At 39.9% G+C, this 23,168-nt stretch overlaps 1 pseudogene; it reads right to left on the bottom strand.

Moving 5' to 3' along the window:
- Positions 1-812: 812 nt before the first annotated feature.
- Positions 813-930, bottom strand: LOC124621152 (annotated as a pseudogene).
- Between the last annotated feature and the right edge of the window lie 22,238 nt (positions 931-23,168).

Genomic DNA, 23,168 nt, shown 5'->3' on the forward strand with positions numbered 1-23,168 from the left:
AGCTGCTTGTATTAGATGCCTGAACACCTGAATTCCTACAGACTTACGAACAGGCATAGGAATCTATGTGGATCACACTCTCGTGGCGGTGAAGTCATGGGCTGTCCACAATGAAGTACTGCATCGATTATTGGAAGCGTTTGAACATGTGGGATTGACTGTGAACTTAGACAAGTCACAATTCGGCAGATTCCTGGAACTCGTCGTATCTGCAGATGAGATACAGCCTGACCCCGACAAGAATTGTGAGATTGCGGAATGCACAACTCTAACCTATAAAAAACAATTACGCGGTTTTCTCTAACTATATAATTTCTACCACGTCTTCGTGCCCTGACTAGAAAAACGCTCCATGGCATTAGTCAAGGCACCGATTCTTGCACACCCCGACCAGTCGCTAGATTTTGTGTCATGACTGACAGTTCATTCTCTGGTTTGCATGTCATTCTGTTCAAACTAGAGGACATCACCGATCCATCCTCTTGGAAAATGATTTCTTTCGCTGACAGGGTGCTCACGCTCTGTGAACGAAATTACTCTCTCACGGAATTTTTGGCGCTCGCAATTGTGTGGGGGTTTACCAAATTCTAGTATTACCCTATTGGTCGAAAGCACACCGTCTTCAGGCCACTAGTGGCCTACTGGGACCATCCGACCGCCGTGTCATCCTCAATGGAGGATGCGGATAGGAGGGGCGTGAGGTCAGCAAACTGCTCTCCCCGTTGTTACGATGGTGTTCTTGACCGAAGCCGCAACTAAGCAGTCGAGCAGCTCCTCAATTGGCATCACGAGGCTGAGTGCACCATGAAAAATGGCAACAGCGCATGACGGCGCAGATGGTCACCCATCCAAGTGCCGACCACGCCCGACAGTGCTTAACTTCGGCGATCTCACGGGAACCAGTGTATCCACTGCGACAAGGCCGTTGCCCTGTTGGTCGAACGACTAGGTTGCTTACCGACCACCGAGCTTTCCAATATTTAAAGACCGCTAAGCTATCCCACAAGAGACTGACACGGTGGGCATTCTACCTCTAAGAGTTCCGATTTACAGTGGAGTACATTCACAGAGACAAAAACATCATTGCAGATACCCTCTCAGGTGTACCCGTAGGATTAGTACATGCAGAAGATGGTGATGATGAAAAAACTTCAGCTTCTTATATCTAAAAGGGGCAGCTGGAGAAAATGCTGTGAGAGCCTGCCTCAGGAACATTGCACACAAGCAGGACAGACATTAGGTGTTGATAGACGTTAAACAAAAATGGCGATTCGTCATTTCTACTTAGTGAGACGGCATTCTCTTTAAAATACATCGTCCAGACGATACACGGTGACAACTCGCAAGTCCTGATGTACTCATGTACAAATTGGTATGATACATACACTTGAGTTACGGGATCTTCAGCGCAAAGTAAGAGCTTCAAAAAACACCATGAGACATGCTACTTTAACGACATACTCAGACGAACACGCCATATCGTTAGACTACACGGACCATGCCAGCGAGCCAAACCAGCCTCAGTGACGTACGCTGCACCTTTCCACTCAGTACTGCCCACACAACTGTGTGGCATCGCCACTGTCAACTTGTACGGGCTAGTAATCCGTTCTAGGCCAGGCTTTCTTTATGTACTGATGGCTATGGAACTAACGTCCAAGTTTGTCTCCTGTACACTACTGAGGATGACAAAAGGAAAAACTGTGGCGAAGGCTTTAGCTAACAACTTTTTACGAGAAGAAGGGCCGGGGAAGCGGATAGTTTCAGACGATAGCTCGCATTTTCTCTCGAAAGTAAAGCCGACATTCACTTCAGTGTGCCAACAGAGCTGTATCCCAGCGGAATGCTTGATAAGGGAACTTGTAAGATTTACTGTCGCAGCAGTCACAAAACGTGGAACACACATCTTAAATCGTTTCAGGACATACTCAGAAAACTTCCGCACACATCGATCATGCTACCCCAGATCTCGGTACTGAAATGCAAGGAAACGCGTAGTAAAATCAAAGAGGCAGTTTCCTGTCCGGAAAAGTGGAGGCTCCGGCTCCAAGTAATCATGGACTTAGCGGTGAAGAACATTAGACAGGATGCTGAGGCTAGAAAAAAGAAAAAAACAAGGCTTTCAGAACGCAAGGCGGCGGTGCTCGAGCAGCACCCCATGTAAAAAGAAGTCTGCCCACGTAGTGCGTGACGTCACAAGATGGCTACACATCTAGTTCCTTCTTCAACAGTTTCATGGAACAGTGCTTGTGAACAGTCGTGCGGATAGTTTCACGTCAGTTTACTGTTATAGTGAATGGTGTCCCTGCGTTAGTGTACGTGATTTGGATGTTTACTTTCTGTACACTAAACTGGTGATCTGTTTTTCTTGCCTGTGAAAATTTCGTTGCCTGCAAAATGCAGTTTTGTTGCTCTGTAACGAATTGTAGAAGAACTTACGACGGTGGCCGAAAAGCAACTGTGTTTAAATTTCCGGAGGATGAAGCAACGAGGAAGATATGGTTGTCAAGTATCTGCAGAGATACCTTTACTCCTTCTTCAAGTTAAAGAGTGAGTATTTGTTTTGTTTATTTCTTAAAAGAAATTAAGTGTGCTAACAACGAGTAGAAACTTTCGCAGTGTGGAAGGTCAGCGACATTTTGACTAATATATCAGATCTTAACTGCGTAAGTGCCGAAGAAGACAGTGTTTCGTTTCCTTCTCCTGGTGATTCAACAGTTTAGCTGGTTTAGGTTATATGAATTCTGTATTCAGCAGGTTCAAGCAGTATAGCCTAAACACAGTCATACTGAAGTAGTTAAATATCTCAGTACATCTTTGTACTTACTGTTTGTACTGTTTGTTGTTAGGAATAAAAGTCGGTTTGTGATTAAGTACATACACATAAGATAAAGACGACTTTCGATATATTCTGGTTCTAGTGTTTAGTTCTGTTTCTTTCTGCTGTAAAAGTCTTCAGGAAGTAGCCTGTTCAAAAACAAGGGATGTGGTGTGCCTAGAAATTGAAAATTAAGTAAAAGCAGTGTCTCAGTAACTTGTTTTTAATAAATTATTGATGGGAATTGGAAGTTCACTTCAAGGAATGTTGGTATTAGTGAATATAGTAAGCTTTCGACTTTACAATGCACAAATAAATATATTGCTTTAAGACCATAGAAAGGAGAAATAAATGAGCATATGAATGGATTAATAGGCCATCACAAAATGCAAAGGGAAAAACTGTGAAAACATGCAAAAAAATTAAAAATAGTTGTGTATTTTACAAATTCTTACTTTCTGGGTCTGGAATTTCAGATACATGCCAGTGCCCTACACAGCTGTCTTATAGATACACAACTAAAGAACTTGAAATCAATTGTGTCTTCATGTTTAGCCTAATGGGTAGTACATAACAGGCAATGTATTAGCTCATTATATTGTCAGTTTTTATATAAGTTATGAACTGATATATCGAATACATAATAGCATTTTTGGACATCATGGTTGTGGAGATGAAGCAGCGATTAGTATGATTAATCAATTATTCAAAAACAGTGTTAATCGCATTTATTATTATTATACCGCCAACGGGTTTCAATCCGACGTAGGTGTCATCTTCTGGGCGTTTACACTCTGAAATTATAGATATCCGTCAGAAAGACTCCATTATACAACAGCTAAAATTACGTAAATTTACGTAATATTTTAAATTTACGTAATTTTGGCTGTTGTATAATGGAGTCTTTCTGACGGATATCTATAATTTCACACTATAAACGCCCAGAAGATGACCCCTACGTCGGGTTGGAACTGGCTGGCGGTATAATAATAATAAACGCGATTAACACTGTTTTTGAATAATATATAATAGCAGCTGAATTACAAAAGCAAAACAGTGATTATCTCATAAAAAGCAATACCATACTTCTACAGGATACACAGTCTGAGAATTACTTTGAATTATTCTATTGCTTTCGTGTATCCAAGGGGTGTGTGTTTGTGTGTGTGTATGTGGGGGGAGGGGGGGGGGGGGCTGGGAGCGGGGGCAATAGAGCAAGAGATTAAGCAAAAATCCCACCCCTCTAGTGAATATATGAGCTTAAAGGCTAAATTATTTTTTAAAAAATATCGCTATTATTGAACTATGCCACAAACATTAGTCAACGTTTGTAAATATTGATGGGGCAAATACTTTCTTCATTTCACCATCTGTTGAAGAGATTGTTGCCATGATGTGTGACTGCATGTGTTGCGATATTGGAGTGTTACTACTTTATGGAGGTACTGTGTCATGGCCACATTTATCATATTAGTATTCCTCTGCATTTCAGTTGGGAGTCTATTCGTATTTTAGAACTAGAAACTAACTTTAAATACATAAATTGTTTTCACACTATTAATATTTTCGTCACATTCACTTGTAGGCACCTTTTTCATTTTTTAGTCATTTTTAATTACGGGTATGTCCTGTTCACTTCCACAAGGATGATGTTATTTGGGAAACATAAATTTCTGGGTGAAAGGACTGGTCAGTTATTAAGCGCCCCCTTCGAAAACAACGTTTGAGACCAGATGGAGTTCCATCACTGCTCCCAAAGTGTCCTTCCTACCTTTCAAAGGAAGAAAGCAGACATGACGTGCCAGAGGAGAAAATCAGAGGCTTGAAAATGAGCAGTTAGCTGCAGTGTTACTATATAGTTTAGTGTCACAGCAGGGCTATGAAAATACTTTCAGCTTCAGTTCTTCAGAAGAGTTGATGTTACGTACTAAGGAAGTGGAATTGCCCAATGAGTGGAATGTGATTGAAAAAAAACAGCAATTTTTGTGTGTTTTTTGGAGATAACAAGAAAACTTGTAGATGGAAATTTAAATGATTCGTTGTTTAAGAAAGATGTACAAATTAAGACATTAGGAAAAAGATTTTTTCCTGTAGTTGTAACCAATATCCATGAAATTGTCAGTGTACTGCACGAGTTTTCAGAGACAGATTGTGGGCACTCAGAAACTTATATAGGTAGTATTGTAGAGACAGTGTAAGACTTTCCGTGGTGCTGAAAGACAGTGAACAGGAGAGTGAAAAGGTGATGGTAGACTTTATATATATGAGCAAGTTAGTCTCATAAATGTCCAGAAATTTAATCATATGTTTAGTTCTACATTTATGATGCTGTGTTGTTTGCTATTTTCGATTTCGTCTCATGCTTATAAATTTTTACGTAGCAGTTCATTCATGAAAATGCCACATCCGAGCACTCTGCGTAGGATCTGCAGCAAATTTAATGTGAATCCATCTCACGAAAGGCTAGGGGGAAGTAGTTTCCTGTGGTATGCAAGACAGAAATTCCAGTACTTGAACAGCGATTATGTCGATGTTGTTTTGAGTGTAGATGAAATTCATCTAAATTCTTATTTGGAATATAAAGGACATAGCGTTTTGTGCGTGTCATGTAACTCGAAACATACTGCAAATTCAGCGTTTGCATTTATGTTGCGGAGTGTCAAGTCTGTGTACAGGCATGCTGTTCACATTTTACTGGTGAAAATCATTTCATCTAATGTATTTTATGGTGTGCTACTGGCCATAATAAATGGCCTTGAACTAATAGGCTATATGGTTTTTGTGTGGTAACTGAGAACAAAAAAATCAATAGCAAAACTATGTCCACGTTTTCTGCGGATAAAGCAGTTTATATAGTTTTTAAACATGCATCTGATCCTAATCGCCCACTTTTCTTTTTAACTGATGCCATACGTATTGTTAAATGCATAAAAAAATGTGTGGTTGAACCAAGAAAATGATGGTAAAGATATGTTTTATCCTCATTCCAGTTAGGAAAGAAGTGGAAGAAAATAAGCTTTCTGTAGCTTCTTTTAAAACGCCGAAAAAAATTTGTGACATAGATTCCAGATCTTTAGTAATATACTGTCACACATTGTCTCTCAAACCGCTTTGACCTACATCGTTAGAAAAACAGAGCATGAAACTAGTGTTGCAGATATTCAATCGACATGTTTCGGAGGGCCTTGTGGTACCTAGTGACAAATTTGATTAGAGACATGCACCGTCCATAGCGGAATACATTCAAATAATAACAAAATGATTTGATGTCATGAATGTGAAATTAATCTTTTAAGGGAAACACAAGGTGGGTATGCTGTTCAGCATACAACATGTGCTATTGTAGAAAATGCTCGATATTGTACCGAAGAGCTAGGTATGAGCTATTTACTCGCAGCCAAGCTTCAAACAGATGTGCTTGAGCGGCGTTTTGGAAAGTATAGACAGCTTGCAGGTTCCAAATCAAATGTTTCAGTGACACAACTCTATGAAGAAGAAAAGAAGCTTAGAATTCAAAGTGTAATGTGCTTAATTTTCTGTTCTCCTTCCTATAGCTGTATCACAGTAGGGGCCATAAAATATATTGTTTTCTGAAGTTGAAGAAACAGACACATTAAACATAGAAGTCAATAGAAATGTAGACGATGTTCTTTCAGTGAAATATGTTGCAACGTCTTTAACTTTCATTGTAGGCTACTGTGCTCATGCAGTAATTAAGAAGCTGAAGTGTGAGAGTTGCCTTAATGAAACTGTATTTGAAAAGGAGTTGCCAATAAACGAACATTTTAGTTTCATACAAAGACTTGCATGGGGGAATAAAATACCCATCAGACGCTATTTTAAATATGCTTGTCTACGCAAACTTCTCAAAGAACATGAAAGAGATTTTCTTATCTGTAAGAATCAACGTGATATTGCATGTTCAGTAGCACTTACTACTCTTCAATAAAATGACTTTTTATTATTTGATGGGCTATGCTGCAATGGACATTCATCCCAGGCAATAATGAAGTGTTGTTTGGGTTGGTGCGAACATATTTTTAAATAACTACTGTAAAAATGTTAATGGAAAAAAATTTCAAAAAACACTCAGTGAAAACTGCAAAATCTTATGACATATTTTTGAAATCTTTGTCTTATATTCTTTTTAAATCATTAATACAAAACCTGTAATCAGTAATATTGCCACATCAACAAATGCCTCTTAAGCTGAACTACTTGGGTTAATCTGAAACTAGTCAAACAATAAAACTTAGCATACTGCAACTTATGGCTGAGAGTTTATATAAATATTTTAACATACAGTTAGCCTACCTTGAAATTTTTGTCGAAAATATTAATCTTGAATATAAAGAATCATACACTAATTCTTTCTCAGTTGAAGTTTGGGTGGTGAATGATTCATACAAGGAGGGGGTGGGAAGGGAGGAGGAGGGGAGGGAGGGGAGGTACTGTGGCAGGCAGAGAGGACCAATAGTAATCTTCGTAGTATGTGAAACCTAAAAACCACTTCTTTGCTGCACGTCTTATTGATAGTATTTCTAATTTGTGTAATAAAGTTATATGGCCCAACATCCCTTTGACAAAGCCAAGACAATGCCATTTTGATCACCTTCCTGTATTATTTTGACAACAACTTACACAAACTGTGCTATAGCAGAATCCACTTTTTTCTGCAAACAAGGGTAATCCGTTTTGGTGATAGTTCCCATTCTTCTATAAATAGAAGACAAGAGCAAAATTGGTCTATAGTTTTCTACATGCACTGCAACACTTTTCTTTGTATACTGAAATTATTACTTTAGCTTGTGGTGTGTGTGATAAATCTGCCAATTTGTAATGATTCATTAATTGTTACTGTTGAAGACGCTACTATAGCATTTATGCACTCCTTAAGTAGACAAATTCTGATTTCATGTAGTGTTACTTTGTCTTCTACTAATGTGATTGTTGTGAGTACAGATGTGCACGCTGTGACAACTGTCTCTTTTTCCTTCTGAGTTTACTACTTTTTTCTGCAGCTGTTATAACTGTTGTTCTCTCATCATTTTTTCTGTCGATCATGTTTGTGAATATTTTACTACCATTAGACATCTAGAAGCTCGTAGGGGAGGGCTTTGCTGTATTTTAATAGCTTTCTTCGTGTATGAAGATTGGCAGGTCTCCACATTTAATAGTAGTGTAACTGTGGAACGGCTCTCACTTCTATTACAAGCACTACTGAGTGCCACTAATCCACTAATCCTCAGGCTGACTAATGACTGAGCTCTTTAAATAGCTGCTTGCTGTGTGCCATCAAGTGCCTTCTTGCTGGATCATCTTCACTTAGAAGGAAAACATTTGAGGTGGACTGTCAGATATGTCCTTTTGTTAGATTGTTGAATATTTTTGTTTATAAAAGAGTATTCAAAAAGCTTAAGCCTATCACAGTTGCATTTCACTCATCTAATCTAATTAATTTGTCCAAATCCAACTTAAGCATTACTAATCATATTCCAACATCACTTGACACGTTTTTGCCACATAACATACACTTACAGATGGTAATTACTTGTAATTTACAGGGTGACCTAATATAATGTCTGCATGCATTGCCATTTTTCTACTACACAGCTTTCATGGTGCAGTGTTTTATTTGCATTCCCTTAGTGTCCCAGTTACTTAAAGACCTTCCTATACTACCCTGGAGATTATAAAATAGCAATATATTAATTAGTGTTGTTCAAAAATGATCATTATTACTCCTAAAATTATGAAACTTCTGTCTCAAGAATGTGCTTATTGTTAATGTTTTAATTTGGTGTCCATAAGTCTTAATTATTTTGTACATACATTGTATTCATGTTGTACATCTATAATTTTCTATTGTGAACCACTACAATCCAAAATTTTTCTCATTCCATGTTTTAGTGATTATTGACAAGAATAGTACACAGAAGATGAATAAAAGAAAGAAAGAAATTCATTCATACACATAATTTTTCTACTTTCATTTACATTCATTCATATCAGCATGGTCAGTGGATGCGACTTGTGTTCCATTTCTAAACAATAAAACTGTTTGTAATAGTTTACCAGTATATATATTTTGGAATGATGATCTCTTAATGTGTTGCAACTAAATAGAGCTGAACCACCCCCCTCCGCTTTCCCCCAACTTACAGAAGGATGAAGTATCTAAGAACTGGTGAGTGCAGCCCAAATCTGACGCCAAATGTAGGTAAGTGTTTATTTTTCACAATTATTTCATCACACGTCACATCACTTCATAAAACTTCTCAACAGATGAATTGAAAGCTTACTTCTATGTTGACATTTATTTACATGTAATTAATGCAAACAGTTTGTTTCAAAAGTGTGTATTTCTTAGTAAAGAAACATTCTTTCTTCAAAGGTATTCAGTTTAGAGCAGGCAAATTCTAATCTGGTAATCCGTAATTTGAGACCTGATGTAATTTGAATACATAGTTTGAAATTTAGTTAACTTATGGAGAAAAGAGAATTCAATGAAATCTCTACTGGCCTACCAAAACTTTCTGGCAATACCATTGCATATTCATCTTGAGCCAGTGAGATTTTCTTAATGGAAAGAAAGTTTCTTAGGGAAAGGTGCACAAACTCAGAAGAGATATCATATCATTCATTAGAACGGCATTTCATTTAAAACCTATTAACAAGAGAAATTTCTTTAAATTTAAAAAGGCATGAATACAAGGTTGCTGAATGGTGGACTAAAACATATGTAGAACATTTCTCTCATGGAATTGTTGGTTTTTGAAACGTCTCATACAACTGCTTATTACCAGTGCCCCTCTATTTGGGGTGCTGTTATAATTCGACCACTGTTTGCCCGATTTTCGTGTTTATTTTTTTAATTCACAAGTATATCATTCGACCAGGTTTTAAGATAGATTTTGCTACATACCGAATAAGTAGCGGCAATAACAGTGAACAATGTCAGTAGAATGTTAGCCACCAGTGTGCTACTTTGCAAAATGCCGTCCACACCATTAGACCTGCGTCAAAATGATGCAATAATTAACAAAAAAACTGATAGAAAGTCCGAGAGAGCGTACCAGAATCTTTCGCTGTTGGCTTTCAATCAAAAGTTTTGTCATTAAAAGTCGTCTTCCACAGAAACTACAAAACGGAAGAATGGTGAAAGGTGGTCAGCCCTAAAAGATAAATATATACTGTTGCAGACGTTTAGGTAGGTCTTTTCGAGATTTACAATTTGTACTACAGCACTTATAGTTTAGGAATGGTACTGGAAGAGAGCACACTGGTGGCAAACACTTTCACTTTGTATAGTCGACGATCTTTGAACGGCTAACCAGACTGTCATCAGGAAAGTCGTGACAATCCCCATTAAAGCAACTTTAAAATAAAATCAGCTACAATGAAATGGGTCCATTCATTTGGGAGTTTTGCTGCCTCAGATAGAGAAAATTATTACAGCCACTTTTTACGTTGGGGCTAAAAGTTATGCAGAAATAAGTTACAGACAAAAGAACTGGGTCATTTAAGAAAGGAAATCTTGTAATTCACGAGAGAGGTATATAACATTTCTTTACGAAGTTTCGTCGTCCGGATCCCTTTGCAGTCTATTGATGTGGCAAAACGGCCTGCGGGCACGGGCACCAGTCTCTGTGCGTGACGTCACTCAGCGGGCGCGCAGGCGTTCCCCTATAGGGGGTCCCGGCTCGAGTCGGCGATTGGCTGGTGGGCAGAAGCGAAGACGGCGTGCCTGAGGCCGGGCGGCGGTTATCGCGTGGTTATACTGGAGGCGGCCTGAGTTGGCCGGCGCTGTGCATTGTCCGGCAACCTCGTGAACTGTGGATGGGCCAGCTTCCTTGGAGGGACAAGCTGTTAAGGTCTTGCGAAGTGATGGTCTGAGATCTTTGCAGAATCCCCGCAGCATCAAGACACCCAGTTCAGTACTCTAATTACTAAGAGCACTTAGTTAACTGTGATTGTGATCGCTCTTGGTATAGTAAGACGTTTCCGGACGCGTGATGTTATGTGTGTTAGATTTCATTTGATGCGTCTTAAAAAGCGTGTGCTCTACTTCCGCATGATATTGACGTATTTGCAGAACGTTAGTTCATTAGCTATTATTAGCTAGTGTTTCATTTGATTACGATATCGGTTAATCCGTGTCAATATGTGATCTGCGGATAATCTGAGTTTTTATTTCCAAAGGTTGCCGTGTTGAGCTTTGCAGGCCCACTTAAGGTGGACAATATGTGTCATTAAGTTCTAGTGAGTGTCGGTTTTCGTGAGCGGGTTCATTTCCAACTGTTAGCGTTTGTTTATCAGGTACTGTTTCACTTAAAGAAAGGACTTTCAAGTGAAATTAGTGGTTGTTTAGCCTTGACTTTATGGTGTTAATTTACTGGTCAATCTTGACTGTTAAAGTTAAGAAAAGTTTCTTTGGCCTCCTATTGTTCGGTGTGGTCTGTGTTTCAGTGAGCTGAGGCAGCGGGCAACCAAGGCGCAGAGCTTCCCTTTAGATTACAAGTTTGTCTTACGGGCGATGGACTTCACCTGAGCTCGTGTGTTCCTCTTCGGTAGTGTTTGCTGGGTTTACATTTCGGTGGCCTACTCGATGTGGGGTTACAAACGGAGGCACTTCTTGGTTTGAATTCAAGCATTAATTCCCTCAGGTGTCTCCACCGTTTGTGGTTAAACTTCTGCCGTACAAGCTTGGACCTTACTTCTGTTTTACACATTTATCATTGTACAGGGTTGTAACTTTTTATGCCCTAAAAGCCCATCTTACAAGCCAATGGGCATTAGAAAAATTTCGTGGTTCGCTCTGCAAGGTTCTCTAGTCTAGTAATTTGCAAGTTTGCCCAAGTTACGTTTTAATAAATATGTTCTAAGTATTTGACTTAAAACTGACGCTGTGTGTGCACTGTTATTTCAAACGTATTATTAAATTATTGGAATAGAAAGGGTCTTAAATAACGTGTCTTAACTAGAGTTGTTTTGTTTAAGTTATGGTCAAATTCAGCCTTACTGACATCTGTCAATTTTTATGTCAGATTGTTTTTGGTAGTTAATAAACACATTGGATATCCCTGTTCCCTTCTCCATAATTACAAGAACATGTTCCTTTATAAAAATAGGATTACTCCTGCGACAGCTCAGAGCGATGGTGGCGGATGGCGCGGGGCGTCGCGGAGGCTGGGCAAGGTTCGCTACTGCCAAGGGTAGTACGCAGAAGAGCTCATGAAGTGCCACCCTGGCACGGGAACCTGCCGCGGAACACTTATTATTACTATTAAGGGCATCACTTGGCATGCCTAGCAACAAGAAAAAAAGGGCCCACACAAGCCGTCTTCGAGAGGACTACGGAACTGGATCAGAGGTGGGTCACGTCTTGTACACAGACGATCTGGTGTACTAGCAGCTGCGAGGTTGAACACCTCCTGCCGCTTTCTTTCTCCCGACAAAGGATTCACAACAAAGTGCTACCTCAATGTCTGCTGTGTACGTGCTGCAATAAAGGTCCATCTTGTGTGCCGTGAAACCAGTATTCAAGGCTTTCTTTTAGTATAACATTGCGTCATTGAGCCACCATACACTTTACTGTAGTAATGTGTGTTTCATTTTACCTTGAAGTAACTGAGATAAATAAGACAAATGTCAATTTTGTTGTGCGTTTTTCGCACATAAAGGTTAATTTTGTTGTTTATTCTTATCATGTATATTCTCCCATTATAATCAAACAGTTTTCGTCTGTTATTCGACACTTTGTTTTACCTGTAGTTTTTTGCTTAATGTTGATTTTACTCATTTTTTCAGCTGTGACACATTTACACTTCGTTCCCTTTGTAATATCTTATTGTCTTGTCAAGCAAATTCAGTTTTCCATTTTAAAACATGATTCATATAAATATTGAGACCTGTGTCACAGAAACTAATGCTTAACTTGTAAACAGTTACCCTTAAGCTACAAATGTTGGTTCATTGTTTGCCCGTTTGCCTACTCACTTATTTGCTTAACATTTTCTTGTTTATTCTCGTTTCTCTTTCAATGTCTGTCGTATATACCTCTGTCGATGTTCTTTATCTGCAAACATTTTTCAAATTATATGTTGGTGGCAAGGCTTGAGTGTGTCGTTGCATGACAAATCCACTCCCTGCACAATCTTTCCTACGAGGTGTTTGAGTGATAAATTGTTCAAATGGTTGAAATGGCGCTGAGCACTATTGGACTTAACTTCTGAGGTCATCAGTCCCCTGGAACTTATAACTACTTAAACCTAACTAACCTAAGGACATCACACACATCCATGCCCGAGGCAGGATTCGAACCTGCAACCGTAGTGGTCACGTGGTTCCAGACTGTTGCGCCTAGAACCGCTCGGCCACCACGGCCGGCCTGATAAATGGTCTCTACATGAGCCTCTTCATACTTTTACTTAAAATTTTACTTAATGTACTCTCCTCACGAACATCAATTCTAGGTACAAACTGTAAACTACATGAAAAAATGAGCAGCAGGGTGTGTCTATAGTGCCCACAAGGTATATTATATCTATTTCACTACACATTTCACTAAGTTTTGTATAATTATCGGAGCCACACACGCATATCCAATAAGTCTATGTGCAACATGTTAGTATATTCGTTCTTTCATGATCTCACCTGATCAATCAAAAGCATGAATGAGAGTGTACAAGATAAAATTCAGTGCCTAGATATGTGGGAGTAAAAGTAGTCTGCTAGTGTTGGAGAATAGCCAAAGCTATAAATCACGTACCAGGTAGCAGACAGACTTTAGTTCGCCATGAACGGAGCTCTTGTACAGATTGACACCACGCAATAGGGAGTTCTCTGGGCACTTCCAGAGGCAAGGGACACGTGGGTTCCAAAAGAGTTCGCTCAGCAATATTCCGGGAGACGCGGCACGCGCGTCTAAGTGTGAGTCAGTGTTTTCATAGTTATTTCTTATCTTAGATTTGTAGATTTCAGCTCCAGTCAAACTTGACGTCTTGCTCTCATCGCTCGTTGAGTGATAAAAGGATTTTTTTTTGTTAAATGTGGAACCTTATGAATAATTGCACTTAGTCATGCATGCAAGTTATTGTTCTGTTTCACACTTGTTCAGACATGTGGAAGTGTGATGAATCTCCTCAGTTGAGTCGGATTTAGTTCGTTGTTGATCTCACTAATACAGCATAATTGAACACATTTCTGAAACTTAGCTAATTTCGATTTTAGTTGGTTATCTAGTTCCCAAGTGCCCCTGTTGCCTCAGCAGATGTTAAGTACGGATTTTAGAACCTGAAATTCGTCGATCGTGTCTCACAGTAATATATCCTGTCCAAGTTTCTTAGCTATGATTGTTCGTCATACGACACAGAGAGCTAGTAGGAGCGTATTTATAATAAAATTCTATGTAAGTGATTATACACATACTGTATTATTAATAAATTACAGTATTGTTTCATAGTGTGTGGGTTATTAATATTTTGTTTTAAAGATATTTTTCCTTCCCATGAACCATGGACCTTGCCGTTGGTGGCGAGGCTTGCCTGCCTGAGCGATACAGATGGCAGTACCGTAGGTACAACCACAAGGTAGGGGTATCTGTTGAGAGGCCAGACAAACATGTGGTTCCTGAAGTGGGGCAGCAGCCTTTTCAGTAGTTGCAGGGGTAACAGTCTGGATGACTGACTACAGCCGTAATCTTTCCCGAGGGCATGCAGCTTTATTGTATGGTTAAATGATGATGGCGTCCTCTTGGGTAAAATATTCCGGAGGTAAAATAGTCCCCCATTCGGATCTCCGAGCTGGGACTACTCAAGAGGATGTCGTTATCAGAAAAAAGAAAACTGGTGTTCTACGGACCGGAGCGTGGAATGTCAGATCATTTAATCGTGCAGGTAGGTTAGAAAATTTTAAAAGGGAAATGGATAAAGTTAGATATAGTGGGAATTAGTGAAATTCGGTGGCAGGAGGAACAAGACTTTTGGTCAGGTGAATACGGGGTAATAAATACAAAATCAAATAGGGGTAATAAATAACAGCTCAGAAGGCAGTAAAGTTGAAGAGGAGTGGACATCTGTAAAAAGCGCAATCACAGAAACTGGGAAGAAAAACAGGTACAAAGACGGTAACTGCGAAGAAGCGATGGATGAGAAAGAAATACTTCAGCTGATCGATGAAAGAAGAAACTATAAAATTGTTCAGGAAAATGCAGGCATACAAAGATACAAGTGGCTGATAAATGAAATAAATAGAAAGTGCAGAGAAGCTAAGACAAAACGGCTGCATTAAAAACGTGAAAAATCGAAAAAGAAACGATTGTCAGATGGACTGACTCAGCATACGGGATAGTCAGAACAACCTTCGCTGACATTAAAAGCAAGGGTCGTAACATTAAGAGTACAACGGAAATTTCATTGTTAAATGCAGAGGAGGGAGCAGTTAGGTGGAAAGAGTACATTGAAGGCCTCAATGATGGTGAAGATTTGTCTGATTTGATAAAAGAACCAACGGGAGTCGATTTAGAAGAGATGGGGGATCCCGTACTATAATCAGAATTTAAGAGTGCTTTGGAAGACTGAAGATCAAAAAAGGCGGAGGGATGGATTACTTTCGATTATATTTTCTAAACTCATTGGGGTAAGTGGCAACAAAACGACTATTCACGTTGTGTGCAGTAGAGTCTGGCGAGATATCATCTGACTTTCGTAAAAATATCATCCACACAATTCCGAAGACTGCACGAGCTGACAAGTGCGAGAGTTATCGTACAGTCAGCTTAACAGCTCATGCATCCAAGTTGGTGACAATAATAATATACAGAAGACGGAAGAAAAAATTAGGGATGTACAAGATGACGATCAGTTTGATATTAGAAACGGTCAAAACACCAAATTAGACAATTCTGAGACTGCGGTTGCTAATGGAAGCAAGACTAAAGACAAACCAAGACATGATCATAGGATTTGTCGAGATGGAAAAAGTCTGCGACAATGTAAAATGGTGCAGATTGTTCGAAATTCTGATAACAATAGGGATAAGCTACCGAGAGTGACGGGTAATATATCATACGTGCAAAATCCGAGAGGGAATAATAAGAGTGGGTGACTAAGAACGAAGCGCTCGGATTAAAAGGGGTGTAAGAGAGTGATGTAGCCTTTCCGCCACACTGTTCAATTTCTATATCGAAGAAGTAGTTATGGCAGTAAAGGAAAGGTTCAGTAGTGGAATTAAAATTCAAATTGAAAGGATACCAGTGACACGATTCGCTGATGACATTGCTATCCTAAGTGAAAACGAAGAAGAATTGCATGATATGCTGAACTGTGTGAACTATCTTACGAGTACAGGAAATGAATTGAGGGTAAATCGAAGAAAGACAAGAGTGATGACAAGTAGCAGATATGAGAACAGTGAGAAACTTATCAGCATTGATTCTCACGAAGTATATGAAATTAAGGAATTCTGCTATCTAAGCAGAAAAATAACCAATGATGAAGGAGTAAGGTCATCAAAAGCAGACTAGCAGTGGCAAAAAGGGCATTCCTGGGGAAGAGAAGTCTACTAGTATCAAACATAGGCTTTAATTTGAGGAAGAAATTTCTGCGAATGTACTTCTGCAGCACAGCATCGTATCTAGTAAAACATGGACTGCGGAAAACCGGAACAGAAGAGAATCGAAGCATTTGGGATGTGGTGTTACAGACGAATGTTGAAAATTAGATGGACTGGTGAAGTAAGGAATGAGGAGGTTCTGCGCAGAATCGATGAGGAACGAAATATGTGGAAAACATTGACTGCGAGAAGGGACGGGATGATAGGAAATCTGTTAAGATTTCAAGAAATTGCTTCCAAAGTACTAGAAGGGGCTCTAGGGGGTGAAAACTGTAGAGGAAGACAGAGATACATCTAGCAAATAACTGGAGACATAGGTTGCAAACGGTACTCTGAGATGAAGAGGTTGGCACAGGAGAGGAATTCGTTGCAGGCCGCATCAAACCAGTCAAAAACCTGACGACCCAAAAATTAAAAATGTAATCCACCATCACAAAACCATAAAGGTTCGCATCCCTCTCCCGTAAGACTAGTCCGATATAACCAATGAAAATTTTGTCCATGGGATCATTTTCTCGCTTGAACTCAAGTAAGCCTTTCGTAAAACTGGGTTCGGGCTTGACGAATTTGCAATGTTCACACTTGCCCACTAATTTACGCACATACTTACTTATTGTGAGCCAGACAGATACTGGTTAACTTTTATAATGGTTTTATTCACTTCTAGATGCCCGCCAGTAACATGGTTGTCAAACGGCTAAAAAGAGGCCAGTACTAGCTCCTCAGGCAAACAGGTCTTAAAAGATTAGTCGCTCTTAGTCTTACAACATATACACCCTTTTCTCAGTTCATAACCTGGCACCTTTCTCCAGTATCAAGCTTTTGTGTCATCCCCTGAAACTGTGGTTCCAGTCTCTGTTTGTTCAGCAAATTCTCAAAGAACTCATGTACCTCGGAATACACGATTGGAACCCATTTAGAGTCTAGTAAATCCTGTCATAGCTCCTATTCCGTTACTTGCTCCTGGAACATATGGCTAAGGGTTTCTGTTACCTGATTGTTTGCTCTGTGGCTGTGTCTGACAGGTAAGCGAAAGGTGGAAACATACACAGCCCACCTCGCGATTTGTCCTGTCTTTCTGGATCTCGCGACCACTCAAATCAAAGCTTGACTGACTGTTTTGAGGACAAAATGACAAAGCTCCTAGTAGAACTTAAATTTTTGGAAGGCCAAAACCAAGAAGGCGTCCCACTCACATGAAGTACTTCAGTTCCTCGTGCGACGTGGCTCTGCAAGCGTAAGCTGAACGATGACGCTCACCATCGTTTTCTCGTGAAAGAACAGCAACGACCCCAGAATTAGAAGTACACGTTTCGACAATGAAGGTTCTTTCAAAATCAGGAACATCCAAAACCGGCAAAATACTCAGAGATAGTTTCATTGCCTCAAAGACCGCCTGCTGCGTTTCCCAATCTGGAAACTCAAACCTTTCTTCCTCAAGCCATTTGTGGCTCATAGTTGTACGAAATTCCAACTGTGCCCCCGCAAAGGAAGTAGAACAGTTACGGAAGTCCGGTACTGGTACAGATTTTAATACGACTTTTTTTTTTAAGAATTCTATAGTCAACTACCGATCGATAACTACCGGCTTGTCCCTTCGGTACCTGTAACATCGGTGACGCATACGGAGAGGTGGAAACCCGTATCACGCCGTCACGAAACCTCTCATCAATCAGCTGTCACAAAATTTTCATTTTGGGTGGCGCAACCGTGAAGGAGGTTGGCAAACCAGAATATCGTCCATCAAACCGATCTTATACTGAATACTGGTGGTAACTCCGAGTTCATTAGTCATCGCGACAGAAGAGCACACAAAGACTCCTAATCGAGCTTTAGTTTAGTAATCCCGCAAATGACTGACCTGAAACTGTTATGCACCGCGTGGCAATTGACATTTTGGACAGGCTGGCAAACAAGCAGCTTAAAATCCCTACCAAGACTGAAATTGAATGAAAGATTCTTCTCGGCATAACTAAGAATTAATCGTCTTCGCTGCATGAAATTACACCCCAATCACAAATTAACTCACAATTCTTCGGCTAATATGTATTCCGCAGGCCACTGAAAGTCCCGTAAAGCAACGCTTCCCTGTAAGCAACCTCCTAAATTCAAGACTTGTCTGTTGGCAGTCCGACATTTATGTAACTTTCCTCACATGGGGCGAGCTTAAAAATACCATGCCCTTTCTAGTACCAGTTATATTGGTAAGACAAACTTTACTCACAGAGATTGCTAGAAAACTGATGGGTTCATGATTGACATATGCGCAGACAAAAAGTGGGTATGGTCTAGTTATCACCCTGATTCTGTTAGACCGCTTGGATCGTGAACGACTCCCAGAATTTCCAAATCTTTGGCGTCAGCTGCTCGGACGCCCACTACGCCGTATGGGACTCTGGCTCAAAAAATGGCCGATATCGCCATACCGAAAAGAATCTGTAACCTTCGATGGAATCGTCTACCTCATCCTTTCAATCTGAACATTTCCAGTAAGTTCCCCTGTTGCTGATGTTTCAAAAATGCTTCTCGTATCGGCAATGTATGCTCTCGATTTTAAAGAACAATTCACTAAGTCGGAAAATTGATAAACCTCTGCAAAACAAAAAATCATTCGTGACTTGCCTTGTCGACGGTTTCCCCACTCTGTCACAGGCAATATCAATGCAGCGACCGCAATTCTAATCTCCTCATAATAAAGTTGGACAGTTCCGCCACGGGCATCGTCGAGTAGAAAGTATTTATACAGCAGTTCGTCCTCAACTCGTGAACATTAACTTTTCACACAATCTATCTATCTAAGTCATCCAACATTCACCTAACCTCCAGTATCTCAGCCACACTCTTACGTAACAAACCTCTCGTCACCAGATACGTCAACTGAAGGATCACCTGATGTGGAACGTTAATACAATCGCAGGTTCCTCAAAACTTTCCAACAGTCACAACATGTATCACACTTGTGGTAATTCATCTACCGCCTTTCAGCACTGACTTATTGAACTCTATATCGGCGGCTGGGGACTGGGTCTGTAGGAAGACGTCGTTTTGACCCATTTTGGGGTGACAGTAAACTCCATAAATCTGCCTCATCCAACCTTGATGACAACTTGCGTGCCCTTCGCTATTAATTCATGAAGTATTTCGCTGAGCTTGTTAAAGTAAACTACATTCTTGTCGCCTTAGCGTCGTGGTACTCCAGCCAGGTCCCCCTCAACTGAATCTCTGTACTTGTTGCCTGCCGCGGTTCATTCCAAAATAACTGATGCTCATTTCATTGGTGAAGATTTATTTAATAGTGTCTGGTAGTTTCATTTAAATTATTATCACCAGCTACTGATGAAAAAATTCTGCAGATTGAAATTTTGTCGAGTCCGCTATTTAAAAGCAGTGCACTTTATCTTAAGGGCAACTATCCTATTCGTTGCAATTATTCCGGGCAAGTTTTAGTACATCTCTTCTGGGCATTTAAGCTTTGTCTGGTCTGCCAATAAAAATGTGGAGATTCACTTTACTAAAATCTATTATTTTCAGAGCGGTTATTAAGGGTATTCATATAGTAAAATAATTTGGAGTATTGAAGCCTTTTCTTCTCGCCTTTTACAGTAAATCTGGTGTAACTGTAATTCTGGTGTTACAGAGAACTGTATAGCCCATTGCAATGCTGAGTTGCGCGAACAGATAGTTTACTTACCATCATAGGTAGTCAGTGGGCAGATGTTTTTAACACTTTATGTTGGGTTACAAGTTGTTATGTACCAGAATTTGTCCTTACGTTGCTGTAAAAGGAGTGGACTGTTATGAGTTCTTAAGATCGGTTGTTAGTCTGTTGTAGTTGACCTTGTATGGGATCCGCCCACCTACCATTACGATCGTGGATGGCAGTTCTGCACCACCGATGCTGTCTGTTGAATTACCACCGCCTAAGCGAGGTCTCAGTTGTATTCATATAGCTTCGTCTTATTCTAAACTTATGTAACCAACGGGCGTAATGCATTTGTTGTGTGTTTACTGCTAGTTTGCGGTGAATTTTAATAGCATTATTTAAATTTTATATCCAAAGTCAATTTAACGAATTTTGGAGTCTATAAAAATGGAATTCTCGGTTATTGCCAAAGTTTTATAAACAAAAGACAGATTTTGGTAATATGGGAAACATTATCATGTTAAAAATCTTGAAAAATGGTTTTTTTGGATAAAGTAGGGGCAAGTGATTTTTTTGTTAATGTTCTATTGAAATAAACAGTTTTGATGTTGACAACGGCGAATGCTCTTCATTGTTGTCTGGCCCAGTTGTAACATTCAACAGCGTATTAGACTGGTTGAAGGGTCTGCAAGACATGTAATATACATGCTGTGCAGATGGTAAAGTTGTGCAGTTGAGCATAATGATAAGGCCGGGTGCCTCGGGATACTCATAATATATTAATGTTTTTTCTGTACACATATTCCTGATGCATTTTGTGTATGTATTAATTCACATATTTACACTAGTTAAATTTCACCACTTAGTGCATTGCTGTTACTTATGTGTCTATATGACCATTTCTGTGTTCAACTCTTCTAGTCTTCAGTATATGGTGTTTGTGAATGTTATCCTTCCTAAATGTTCAGTATCCTCCTACTGAGTACACCACTTGCTACATTCGTAGTTACTACGTGTAACGAATACATCTTTGTCTTTTCGATAAATGAATGTTAATGGACATAATTCAGTGAGAGTGTCACTAGTCTTGAGTAACACTGGAAGTTCCGCTCGACACTTCCAAACCAGGAACTACATTTACTAATGATTCATTAAAAAATGTGACTCTTGTAACCCTTAGGCACCCTGTAATATCAGAAACTATCATTAGATACTTGTATGGAATATAAATTTTGTTGACGTGTAGAATCAAATAACTGGAGTTGAGAGGAGAGCAATGGAGTTTTAAGCGAATCGTTTCCAGGCTTTAGTTCTTCGCACGTTTCAATCGATGTTCAGTTTGATCGTCCTCTGTTTTCACTTCTCTTCTGTCGCAGGCGTTCGAGCGAATGACGCACGTTCATTCACAGCTGTGTTAATGTTATATGGCTATTTAATTTACGTAAATTTACGTAAAAATAGAACTGTACTAAGCATCAATGCAGATAGGTAAAATGGACTACGTGTGTAATTTGTGTGATAGTTGGTCGTGAACGAAATCAGCTCACAATTATTTGCCAATTGTCATGATTAAGAAAGATATCCTATGTACTGATAGTAGTGGCAGTCTGTGTATAATATATCTGTGGGATATCGATATCTAAAAAGATAGCGTTCTCAAATATTTGTCTAAATGCAGTCACACATGTAAAGAGAGGGAAATAATCGTACACCTTTGGTAGAAGTAATAAATTTTATTTTAATATTTGTTTAAATGGAGTTCAGTGATATTAAAGCTTCATTAACATTCATTTACACGAGTACTTTTAATGTCTGAGTTCGAAGATATTTTATTAGCTCATTTAATAATTTATTCACTTTAAATATCTGTGTGTCGGTGTCCCCATTCACTTTTCAGGCAAACAAGAGATTTAGTCCTGAGGTTCTCTGCTAGCACTTCCAGCACTGTCCCTACTGACGAAGCATCAATAATATGTCTTTCTGAGCCACTGTACTTGGTTCCACATGAATATGTTCACTGCCTAGCGAGCCGGTATCCCAGTCCACTTTGCAGACAGACATGACTCCCAGCCCTGACATTCTCCATCCAGCACCACAAACACCCTCTCCAATAATGAGGCATTGGTGATACGTCCTCCTCATACACAGTTCTAAATTCCTCACGAATATGTTCATTGGCTAGTGAAAAAGCCCTTGTCACCATACAATTTACTGTCACACAAGAGTCTTAGCCATGAGACTCTCTGACTTGTTTCTGCAACACGCTCCCCAACCTTGAGGCATTGGTGTGATGTCCTTCCTTTCCACTGTACTCAGTTCCTCACGAATATGTCTATTGGTTTGTGAGTCATTATCCTTTGTCCACTTTGTACACGCGCAACAGTTTTGCACTGACTTTTTCACCCAGCACCTCCAAAACCCTCTGTGACGACGAGGAACTGGTGGGAAGTCCTCGTCGTGAATACGTTTAGTGGGTAGTGAGGCGGTGTGCCCGGCCACCCTGAGGGCTCACGACGGTCTTCGCCCCGACTCTCTCCGCCCAGCACCTCCGACACCCTCTCCGGCGGCGAGGGATCGGCGGGATGTCCTCGTCACACTCCACCACAGGCGGCTCGTGGATCTCGGCAGTCGTCACAATCATACAGCCACCGTTCACCTGGACACAAAAGCAATTCTTCACTTTAAAATACATAAGAATTTCCTAACGTAACACCAGTAGCAATACTTTTATAATGGTCTGGGAAAAGGGTATGTTGTATGTAATCTAACTTATCCCTTAGTAGAGAGTTATCAATGAAGTTGTGTCTTTAGTGCCGCCTTACCTTCCCGATGACTTCGCCGCAGGCTACATCAACAGCAGCAGGCGGTGTCCGGGACTTCTCCGCCTGCGCTGCCAGCAGAACCAACTCGTCCACGTCTGAGCGCAGCCGCCAACGCGCGGCGCTCATCCTCTGTGGAAGATTTGTTTCCATCGTCACAATTCAGTCATTTGTTGATTTTCAGTTTTATTTTTCTAACTTTTATCTAACATCTAATATTTTGTGGGTATTTACCCACAGAATTAGTAAAATTAATCAAATTAGAATACCAAAT

This window comes from Schistocerca americana, chromosome 6 (genome assembly GCF_021461395.2).
Source record: "Schistocerca americana isolate TAMUIC-IGC-003095 chromosome 6, iqSchAmer2.1, whole genome shotgun sequence".
Classification (NCBI taxonomy): Eukaryota; Metazoa; Arthropoda; class Insecta; order Orthoptera; family Acrididae; genus Schistocerca; species Schistocerca americana.